Below are 12547 nucleotides of genomic sequence, written 5' to 3' on the forward strand. Positions count from 1 at the left end.
TTAAACATACAAAACTAGTATTTGATGAAATATTTTTATATATTTTACCGGTAAATTGTAACTGTATCTAATGACTGAAATACGTTTAAACTAAGTTTGTATACGTTCTATATATTATATTATGTTAATATACGTTTGTTGAATAACCTCGAAAGATATTAACTATTAAGGGATTGAAATTTATAGACGATCGCACACGTATTAACGGTCACGGCCCATAGGTATAGTATACAACTATTAGTATCAAACTCATACATTTGACTTATACATAATACAAGGGGCGTATATGTTTAATAGAGAACTAGACTATACGTATATATTATATGACGTCGACACAACGGGACGGAAATCTCTTTCCTATATTACGCGCGATAACGCAACAATATACATTATACACATAATACTATAGTTAAGCCATATACCCGAGTATATATAATTATATATACAGAATATAAAGGCAACGATTTCAATATTCGGACGCTCTTGAAATTAATACGCCGTCTACCTACTTAAAAGCTTCTGTGGCGCGTGTTCGCGTACTCCAACAGTAATAATAATGACGTATTTCGGCGGCAGAGCTGTATCAGGCTAGGACAAGAATCCTTATCGAATTAGCGTTCACCGCGTGCGTATATCCCTCCCAGGAGCCGGATGATATTATATTATAATATACACGTATAATATGTACAGCCCCGTAATGCGACCCTCTCCCGGCTACAAACGCCAAACGATGTCGCTTGTATATATGTGTATTGTGTACACTATATACATGTATGGAACTTTCCCGAGGGACCCTTGACGTATATATGCATTATATTTTATACTCTCAATATATATAAACATAATGGTAATCGAGTAGGTAAAGTCAGTGAGTGTTATATATATATAAAAAAAATATATATATATATCCATCGATGACGACGGAACAGAGAATTTGCATTGGATTGGTGTATACAGCAGTCTTATTCCTGGGTGCAAAGGGGAGGTAGAATGATGGTGCAGGAGGAAGAGGAAAGAGAGACCTAGTCCGAGAGAGGACAATATATTATTATAATATATACATACATTTTATATATATATACTCAAACAGCAGAGAGGGACGTGTGCGGCGGTGCGTGTGGCCGACGACGACAACGAACCCTCCGGCTTCTCCTTCTCCACCGCAATGGCTGTAGCAAAAGCAGAAACCCGAGGGACAGAGTCCTTTGATCGCACGCCCCGCCGTATTCAGCTCTCCTCTCTCGTCATCGAATATCCCTCGTCACGTAACGTGCATATACGTGTATAATATACATTACACGTACATTTCCCTCTGCAACTATACCACCCCACAACCCCTTCACCACGAACCCACCGCCTACGAAAGACCGATGTCGACGCTGCCACTTGAAAAGCCATCCCGCTGTGGGCACTCGGGTTCCGCGCGCGCGCCCCAGACTTGTTTGTATATATATATATATATATATATATTATACTTTGGTGAAGTAATAGCAGAGAGCTTACGAAGTATAATATTATATGCATATATTATACAAACAGTGTGTGGACTTCTACATTCGTACGCGTATGATAATCCACGCTTTAGAATATATATATAGGGATATACATACTCGTTTAGACCCGCCGGAGTGAATGCACTTAAGTAATGCGAAAATAATTGCAAATTTTCCACGTATATACGGGACACTATACCGTGATTTCTGTTACACGTTTACGCATAAATTGTATGCGGGTGACTTCCAAGCATACCAGAAATTTTGTATGTAGGTACAACCCCTAAGAACACGGCAGATTCAGTATGCCTACATAATATTAAATGCACATTTTAAATGCATACATATTACATAAGTAACCAGCTAGAAACCTCACTTAGAAAATCACTCTCTCGCAGTTTGTGCACGCCACTAATGCACCCCTCTTCCCGTCACCACACACACACATATCAGACGGTTCATGTATTATAAAATATACTTAATCAGTATGCAACGGTTATTTTAATAAATTTTTTTCCTAGTCACTCCAATAAGTATAATATGGCATATTATATTATTTATACATACAACCGGAATTATTGTGAATTATAAGAACTTAATACGAATAGGTACTGCTCGAGTGCAGCACAGTCTTTACATAATATATGCATTATACCTACATATATATTTTTTATAAAGCATCGGCTTTTATTCCGTAAAAATTTAAGTCAAATTACTACCACAATCAACTTAATTCCCATAGTTAAATATTATATTATACGTTTATAAATATACTTTTAATTTATTATATCCAGCATGCAGAGAATGACGAATAGGCGAATAATACTCTGCAAAAGTTTTATCCCTAATCGATAATTACGCATATTATTTTATATGCGCTTTATATATTTAATATTTATTTTATACTAACCATGATTCACGATGAATTTAGAAAATAAAAACGAATTATAATAATATATTTATTATTTTATTATATAAATATATAATTCAAAACACAGCTTTACTATTATAGTATACAGGACAATTTATCATTATAAGAAGAATGTTTAAAGTAAACATAAGTTTGGTTAGTACATACACAATTATATAATTCCACAGAAAAGAAAGTGGAAATTTAACTTAGTAGTTGAACGTTTTCCCGTAAGTATTTGTAAATGGAAAAGTGAATTAGTTCTAAGAAAGTTATTATTGATTTGATTTACAAAAAACTAAAATAAATAATCATTAGAATGAGGGATAAAATCACAATATTACGCAATTATTAAAAAAAAAAAAAACCAAAGAAAGATGAGTTTAATATTTCAAATATAAAAAACATAAAATAGGTATGAAAAATGTAAATATAACACGTTTTCTTTTAATTAATAAATGACGCACGTCTGATTATTTAATAAATAATATTATACCGCATAACTGTAGAGGTAATAATGTCGATCAGAATTTTTCTTTAAACATCACTATAATAATTAGCCAACACGTATTATTCTTCAATATACATATTTCAAAGATTTAGATTTAGTTTTTGAGTATTTATATTGTTTAGTAGGTAGTCTATGACTATAACTTATAGTCTATAAGTAATATACCTAATATTGACAGTTACGATAAATATTTTCCAATGTGTATGTATAGTGTTTGTAGTACTATCGTACAATGAAGTGTTACCTTGAGTAAATAAGGAATAAAAGAAAAACAAGTGGTGATGAAAATTGAAAATTGAAAAATTAATTTTTCATAGAACTAACAATACAACTACATGTGAATAATTGAACTAAGTGGACATATTGTACCATTTTAAAATTATTTTTTGGAAATGTATTTCAATTTTGTATTATTAAATTAAAATTTTTGTTCAAGTTAACTATCAAAAATTAAGATTTTTAATTAGTGGTAAATTGATTATTTTCACAAAAAGTTTTCCATTTAGACTTAATTTCATATTATTATAAATAAAGAACTGAATACAAGCAGTAAATATAACTACATATCAAACCGAATTAAACCGTGGTAAATGATAATAATAAAAATTCAAAAACTTATGTACAATAATATACATATATAACAGCGCTTAATTTAATATTAAAAAGAACATGCAAGCTTTAATAATTGTTACTGTAGATATGTTATACATTTATATTCACGGTAAATAAAATAAAACAATTACATTTAATTAACTTAAACAGAACGTATTACAGAGTTCTGATACGTACAAAGTAGGAGAAGCTGCTGTGTCATAGGTAATTAGGATTTACAAGACTCATGGCAAAAAAAACCAGTGGTTATATAAATTTAAATTAATTTTTATGAACCTCGTCTTCTCAAAAAATAATATAATTCTTTTTCTGTAATAGTAAAAAATTAATAAAAATATAATCAAAATAAATTTACTAATCACAATTTATAATAAATATTATAAATTTTATGATATTTAGTCATACTCTCAAAATTTACCTTTTAAGCTAATTCTTAACTAACCGCGATGTCTAATTTGTCCCAAACTCCCTAAAATTCGTGAATTATTGTGTATAAGTATTTACCGATTAACAATAGCCGTGTGATATATTGATTAATATTTTTACGACACTTAAAATATGTTATAATAATAAATAATTCGATAAACATTAGCATTCGATCTAGCTAAACAGTCCTCAGCATGAGCAAATATATATTTATACATATATAGATATATACGTGTACTTGTGTATTTGTATAAAAATATATCACAATAAATATAAAAATATGGGTTAATATTATAAAATACAAATAATACGGGTATAATACAGGCACTCAACATGACATAGCGACATGTGCGCAGGAAAATGTATACCTTCAATACAATGATAGCCCTCTCGGAAACCGATATTGGCTAGCTAATAAATCTAAAATTCGAGGAGTCTATTACAATAATTAAATACATCGAAGTCTGCGAGTCTGCCGATTTATTTCCGACATAAACCGGATATGGTTAATGGTTATATATCTGGTTATACCCATAGGTAAACATATACCTATTCATGTGCGCCCTAGTTACAGCATTTTTTACTATTAGGGGTGAGCACATGTCCCATTCATTGGAACAATCAATCAATTTTATTTTTATAATTAATATAATTTTAACCTTTCGTTGTTTATAGATAGGTATAGTAAATAATAATGTTGATAAAGTATAATAAATGGCGGTACAAAAGTTTTCGAAATATATAATTTAAAATTAAAAGCCATCAACACTAGAACAACAAAAAAAGAGTTGAACAATAACTGTTTTGTTATTTTTTGGTTTACTATTACTCTGAAATTGTTATTCCATCACATAAATACTTGAATAATATCTTAATAATATAATACGGATTAGGTACAATCGATTATCATTAAAGGATATAACAAAATGAACTGATTTTTAGAAAAGGAACCTATTATTTATAACTATTAACTATTGGCTATTATTGTATCTATTATTATGGAGGAAATCGTTAAGATTTAAAATTTGTATTTACAGAATAAATTAATATAATTAATATACAAATGAAAATTGTTTTAGATTCTGGGAGAGCGAAGAGCATATTAGTTTTATACAAAGATAACTAAAATTGTTTTAAGACAAATGCCTATTTTTCGATCCGATTTTGTCAAAATTTGAAAATAATGTTCAATAAAAAATTGATTATGTACCTACCTATATTTTTGAATTGCTTTAAAAACAACTTATTAGTTAGCTTGTACCTACCTATAAAATTCCTAAGGTTTTTTACTTAGAAAAAATGTATCAATATACTTTATACATAGATAAAATACAAAATCAACAATTGTATTAGATCAACAAATTTCAAATATATCGTATAACTTAAATTATATTAATTATATTAAATTATAATTATAACTAAAACATATTAATCAGATTCGATTTAATCAAAAAACTATTATGGTACAAATTGTAACCATAATCATAAAATAAATCATTAAATAGTTTGTTTTAATTATTAGGAACCTATCATACATAAAGTATATTAATGGTTCTATTGCAATATACTTTCTTTTACGATATTAATGTAAAACCTAGCTAAGTAAAATCATGTAAAAAATAATATATTTTTAAAAAAGTTATAATAATTCAATTTTAAGCAGAACTTAAAAAAAAGAAAAAAGTCTCAACTATAATATATAGGTACCACTATGTATTCATGCGTGTATTTAATTATTAATTAATGTTTTATCGATTGATTCTCTAATTGCTATTAAATATTTTACTATTGTTACAACTATAATTTTTAGAAAAAAATACATGGAAAGTCTAAGTCTTCAAAATAGGAAATGTAATATTTTTTTTTTGTTACTAACTAAATGTTTGGACTAATAATGTTATTTTTCGAACAAATTTAGGTGATTTTTGAGGCGTACATTTGGGTGACTGGGAATGAACTATATACATTACATCAATACTATGTCTGCAGAACAGAATTGTTTCATTATCATTGAAATTAAATTAAACATTTTATAACCTGTCACAATGATGACGGGGTACATCCGAAATCCATACCATACTACAGCAGTAAAGCGACTTCCCATAGTTTTTTTATATAAGGTTTTACAAAACTCATGATACATTTCTGTTTTTTTTTTTTTTATCATTAATTAATTCACTATATTTAAGTACCACTATATAAAATATAATAGTACCTACACAACAATCTCATACCTCGATGTGAAAAAACAAAACGATTTTTATTTGCTTACAATAACGGCCGCGTGCATACTCATGAATAACATATACTTTCAGAAAACCGTATATATAATATATATATATATACATAATAATATATATGAACAGCATTATATATTATATACCTACTCGTCGTCAAGAATTTACGTTTTCCTCTTATTATACTATATATACATAACGATATATAGCCTATAGGTTAGGCATATATGTATATGTATATTATATATACCCACGTTGACAATAACGTTAAGAAATAAATGTAAGCGCCATCGTGTTCAATACATAATACAGCGTACGTATAATATTATATTATACGCGCGCGCGTGGCGTGTCTCGTCTACTCGGGGCGGCGGGGTGCGACGCTCCGCAGCGGCACTGGTTGAGAAAATTCGTCACCCCTGCGTGGCGTTGACATCGGCGGATCGATCACGGCCCGGCGGCGCGGCTGCTTTTGTCGTCCGCCATGATTGCGCGCCTACCATCCTCCCCGCCCTGCGCCTGTCACCAATACTCGTACACAACACACACCACGCGGTGTCCCGCCGGCGAGTCCATTTTGTCACCCCGTGCCACACAGCCGCCACCCGGACCCGCACGCCACCCGGGGAGGCACACGAGTACTATTATTATTACTATTAATATTATATATATATACGTGCGCAGAGCGGAAGGCCTGCCGCCGCCGGTGCGGGCGAATTCGTTTTTAGCCGCCCCGGGAGACCTCGACGACGGCGGCGGCGGCGGCGGCGAGGAGCGCGCGCAATGAAAATCGACCGACCTCGGACGTCGTCGTTGTCGTCGTCATCACCATCGTGTTATTTACCTCGCCGTAGTCCTCCTCGTCCCTCGTACCCTCCCCGCCGCTCAGACCACGTGAGCGGCGTCGACGTCGTCCCGCTGCGCCCCACGCTGGGATTTCGATTTGGTCGCTTTTCACGTCCCTCCCCTCCTTATACATTATTATTATAGTATATATCCGCTGTGCTATACTCGCCACCGCCCGTTTTCCCGCATATATAATATCATACTACACATTATATTACGTACCTATACCTATATATAAGCCATCAGAGGCAACCGGCGGCATACAATCAACCAGATAAAATGTCTCGCACCGGGTACGCGGTATGGTGTACAAAGCGCATAACATATAATATGCGTGTTTGGCGGCGTTTACAACACTAATTATGTATATTAAATGTACGTAAAACACCGCACCCTACCCTAAAATAACGTATTTAGAAGTAATATACAAAGCAATTACCAAGTGAACTATATAAATGGATAAGAATATTATGTATAATATAGGTAACACACATTATGACGGACCGAATAAGTATACTCTGTAAGCATTAAAAAATGTACTCACGCGGGCCTCTCGTCTCTTTTATTTTTCCCGAAAGGATAGCGTCCTACTGATGCGTATACCCAAATAGAGTATATATATATATACTTAGGCGAAAATTAACCGATCTTTAATGCGAATTTATAAATCAGTGAATATTATAATAATATAATATATTAATAATACAATATGTATTGTAAGTAAAAAAAAAATACGTGTTCCGTGTGTTTAAGTTGTGAACTTAAGAAAGCCACATGAAAACGCCAGTTTTATCAATTAAGCAACAGATTATAAATAACAACATAACAACAGATTATAAAGCTTCAACGCAAATAGATAGGATAGTTTGATTTCGTTAAATCGTTAAAATTTAAGTTATTTAAAACAATAATAAAAATTAAAATTAAAAATAAACTCATAAGTTTATATAAGCTAAAACTCGACAAAAAAAATAATAATTTTGGAAGACGAATCGGCAAACTTTTCTGTGATGTCTCCTGTGAAACGTTAATAGGCTGATATAAAGTAATAATTCTGTGAGGATTTTAAAAAATATATAAATATATACAATACAAATACAACACGCAGGTATAATAAAAAAATTTGACGGAGTCGATAGTTAGCGCAATTGATCACAGGTAAAAAGGTTAGGAAAAGCCTTTTCAAACTGGCTTAGTAACTGGACTGGGTGAGCCTTTTTGTAAGAAACTACGTAAAAATTGGTACAGTAGTTTTTAAGTTCATTAATTTCGGATATAATCATTGATCAACATTAAAAATATAGGCTATACACAATGTGTAGATATATTTATTTATAGCAAAACAACTAATAATAAATGCGACAATAATTTATCATTTTTCCATAAAAATAATATAATAATGCAAAAACAAGATATCACACAAAAATCAAACTAAAATTTAAAATACTTAATGAATTTTGTCAATGATATCTCTCTGCAATGAAAAGCTATTAGATTATTAAAAAAAATAAAAAAAATTCCCTATTTAATTTTATACAATCATAGTTAAAAGAAAAATGAAGTACAGCGTACACGGTGCATCATAATGAGGATTTACCCATTGCAATATCTCCTTAAATAGTGGAGATATCAATACATCATAATTCTGTTTTATATATATATATAAGACTCACAGAGACAAGGACTACAAGTATTTCATATTTTTAGTTTTGGTAAAAAAGTTTAAAAAAAATTGAAAATTTCCATTTTATAGAGTTAATTTTTCTAAAAATGTTGACGTTTCAACATTTTATTTTCATTAACATTGTGATTTATGTATAATATTTTTTTTAATACACTGAAAACATTCACCGGCTGCATGAGCTCACTTGCCACATTTTTCATATCACTTATACATACTATGATATTAAATAATTCATAATTTTTCTCGAAACTTTAAAATATATAAAAAATCATGAAATTAATAAAATTAAAATGTTGAAACATCAACTTTTTCAGAAAAACAAACTCTACAAAATGGCTATCTTAACTTTCTTATCAAAACATTAAATTTAATTAAAATATGAAATACTTTTAGTCCTTGTCCCTGTGGGTCTTATACAAAAAAAAAACAGAATTATGATATCTCCAATCTCCATTATTTCAGAAGATATTGCAATAGATAAATTCTCATGGGATACTATGTATATTATGATTTATGACAATGTACTAAAAACAAAAGCAAATTTTTATAGAACTTTGATAGATCTGATGCTTAAAGTGATTTCTGGTAACAAATGTAATATAGCTGGCATTTCTGGGAAGTAAAAATAGTAAATTTCTTATACTTAACCAAACAATATGGAAAAACAAACAATACAAACAGCGAAATGGGAATATTTATATGTATTTTAATTTATAAAACGATTATATTAAATATAAAATTTTATCTATACTTGAATGAATAATAGTTAGGTATAATAAATATTATAAAATAAAATAACGAACATAAGTAGTAAGTAATGAATAATAAGTATATAATATAGTATGTTGTTTGTGACAATATATTGTAATTAGTAAATATTTTACTGAAACTGTTTATATTATTTATAAATTAATTATATCTGTTATTTTTGTAGATAAAGTAACATAATTATCTTTTGATATTTTTGACCTTTGTATCCTAAACAAGTTCCGCTAATGCGTTCCGACCCTTAAAAATGTGTCAAATAAGGAAAATTTTAAATCAGGAGTTCATGTTTAGCTTTGTAAGTTTTAATATTTAGAAAACAATTGTTTATCAAACTTAAAGAAAAAAGAACATTATCTGCATTAACAAGCAGTACTTCGAAGATACTTTAATTTTTAATCGGTTTATGAACATTTTCTAATCGCAATATTTTACACACTTAAAAATGTAAATATTGTAAAAAATCAACGTACAAACAAACACAATAAATATGTTATTTCTTAAGTTTGATATTTTATCAATTCACTTTAATATTAAAACCAACAAAGCTAAACGTAAACTGTGTAAATTTGAGGATGTAGCTAACTGGTATTCTGTAAACATAAACTATTTTTAAAAATTAATGCTGTAGTAGTTTTCAATAGTATTCCGGATTTGTTGAAGATAAAATAAAACTTTACCCTTTATAATTTTTCTAAGATACCTACTTTACACGTTTAGTGTTAGTATTTATTTAAGATATAAATTAGAAGTATATGTTACGGGCAATATGGCTATACCCAGGCAACGTGAACCACAAAAAATTACAAATACATTTTCATGCAATATTTCTTTTTTTATTTCTTATTACTAATATTACTTATACCTCGTTATTTAATATTGATGGAAACAATATTCGAAGACATAATATTGATGTAAAAACAAAAAAATAGTAAACTCACATTATTTTATTTTTGTTATACCTACTAATGTTTCATATATAATTAGAATTGTTTAGAATTGTATATTATTACATTATTATAATTCTTATATAAACTATATCGAATTTTCAAACACACTATATAAACATATTTTTATTGTTATACTATTTAAGAATAATTTTCGCATATGGCCATATCGGAACAATAAATATAATATCATTGATTATTATATTAGTATTTTTATTAATAATAATACAATAAGTATTGCACAAAAAATTACTCGTTTGTATTCGCATTTCACATTGCCCGAAATCCCACTTTATCCATAACATATATAAATTGTATATTAATTAGTACTTAAAATTGTATAAAAATGTGTATTCTATAAAAGTAAATAAGTACACTTATGCACTTACCGAATCAACTGATACATATTTATATGTATACAAAATACGTGGTAAGAAATTAATGATGTATATTAAAAACAATATAATAACATAAATAATAAAAACCAATTGAAAATGATAATACTAAAAACAGTAAAAACACATCACGGTTACGATATACAACTTAATACAAACATATTATTAAACATATTTACAATGCACATATGATCGCTGGCAACTAACTAAACTAAATAAAATTATACATAAAAATATGATGTTGCATCTATACGAAATATAAAACCATATGCTTCGGATATCCTTATCTAACCGGAATTGGCCAATTGGAAATAAGACATTACAAAACGACCCTCACATCTTGAGGGGTGTTTTAATAAATGGGAATTTTTATGATATACTTCAAAAGATGATGCGTGTAATATGAAAAAATGCCCCTCTATCATATTCTATTGTATAGTTAACCCCATTTTCTTGTTCTTTTTTCGAGCATTCAATCCCAAGAAATTACCGTTTGCTTACATGGTATGCTGTTTACGCCGGTGTAGAAATTAGAGACATACGAGATTGAATATTTCAGTTGTTTTTTTATATTTTATACGGTCCAATGGTTATGATTTTTTACATTACATTCCGAATAAAACGAAATGTATTATATTTTTCTGAATCAAACCAATAGTTGTATAACATCTCGAACTCCCCTCCCCCTAAAAGAAATAAACTAAACTAACACAAAGCATATCAAAATTCAAAAGAGTTGCTTAAATCAAAATTGTAAAACATTATCGAATACAATGTTAAAATATAGTGTAAGTTAACTATACGGTGATTAAATAAATACCGGGATTTCAATTACTATACGTGCAACAAAAATTAAAGTCATCGATAAAATAAAATGCCCATAATTGAGTATTTTGAATGTGTGTCATTTTTAATGAGTTAAATAAGATAGAGTGACGTATTCTCAATAAGTTTTGAACTTAACTAAGAAAATTGGCTACAGTAACTTTTAAAATGATTAAAAAATCATTCTAAATGAACACAAATTATTTCAACTGTATAGTCTTGTATTTTATTAGTCGTTTATCCATTAGATAAAAGACTTTGAAATGCATAGAATTTGATAAACAAATAAAATTATTAACCCCTGTAACTGTACTTTCTAAGCAAAATAAAGTAATTTAAAAAAAATAGAGATTCTAATTTTCTAGTATGGATTTGAATTATGCTATTTCCTATTTATACATTAATTAAATTAATTTTCATGAAGACATAAAAGCATACAAAGCATATGTATATATTATACACACTCAACGTAAATTTTTTTACAGTATACCTATCAAACATCGCTGTATTGACTAGTGTAGATCCATGTCTATCATTGAAAATAATTTTATATCAAATAAACGACAATAATAGATAAATATGATGTCATTTTATGTCATATAAAACGTAGTTTGTATTAAGCTTTTCTTGGGGTAGGTATTTATGACAGTTATAACGTCACACCATTAATGGAATAGCAATTTGTCCATATTTCCTAAGATTTAAAGATTGTAGAAATATGAGACCTTTATTTGTATGTATAAAAAACTACCAACGATTGTAAAGAGTTTCTGAAAACAAAATTACTTCGAAACAAATCTCTAGACAAGTTTTTAAACTGAAATATAAAATGAAAATTCGAACATAAAAAATGCCGACTGTCTGTGGCATAGTATATATATATAATAAATATATAT

At 29.0% G+C, this 12547-nt stretch overlaps 1 protein-coding gene across 4 annotated transcripts in view; it reads right to left on the reverse strand.

Annotated features, from left to right (window-relative positions):
• The window catches only part of LOC114120346 (Fanconi anemia group J protein homolog), a 273602-nt gene that overhangs the window by 26975 nt on the left and 234080 nt on the right, over positions 1 to 12547 (reverse strand). The window contains exon 1 of one of the 4 annotated variants that reach the window (XM_050201550.1): positions 10821 to 10998. The exons of the other annotated variants lie outside the window; for them this stretch is intronic. The gene's annotated coding sequence lies outside the window, so the exon portion shown is untranslated. Of the gene's footprint in view, positions 1 to 10820; positions 10999 to 12547 lie in introns of those variants that run through there. 4 annotated transcript variants of the gene reach the window in all.

Source organism: Aphis gossypii, chromosome 2 (genome assembly GCF_020184175.1).
Source record: "Aphis gossypii isolate Hap1 chromosome 2, ASM2018417v2, whole genome shotgun sequence".
NCBI lineage: Eukaryota > Metazoa > Arthropoda > Insecta > Hemiptera > Aphididae > Aphis > Aphis gossypii.